The sequence below is a fragment of the Eimeria mitis genome, genomic scaffold (genome assembly GCF_000499745.2).
Source record: "Eimeria mitis Houghton genomic scaffold, Emh_scaff1755, whole genome shotgun sequence".
NCBI classification, from domain to species: Eukaryota; Apicomplexa; class Conoidasida; order Eucoccidiorida; family Eimeriidae; genus Eimeria; species Eimeria mitis.
Window position 1 is genome coordinate 9,663 of NW_013570072.1, and position 300 is coordinate 9,962.

The following is a 300-nucleotide window of genomic DNA, read 5'->3' on the forward strand; positions in this document are numbered from 1 at the left end:
CAGCAGCAGCAGCAGCAGCAGCAGAAACAGCAATAGTAGCAGCAAAGTAGCTGAGCAGCAAAAGAAGCATCAATATTAAAAGCTGCATATACACCTCGTGCTGCTGCTGTCGGCAGCAGCTGCTGCTGCTGCTGCTGCAGCGGGGCCTCACGGGGGGCCCCACACCACCGACTGCTGCTGCTGCTGCTGCTGCTGCTGCTGCTGCTGCTGCTGCTGCTGCATGCAACAGAAGGTGTAAAAGAGTAAAAGAGACTATCTTCGAATTAATAGCAGTTTCCTTTCTTGCTGCTGCTGCTGTTG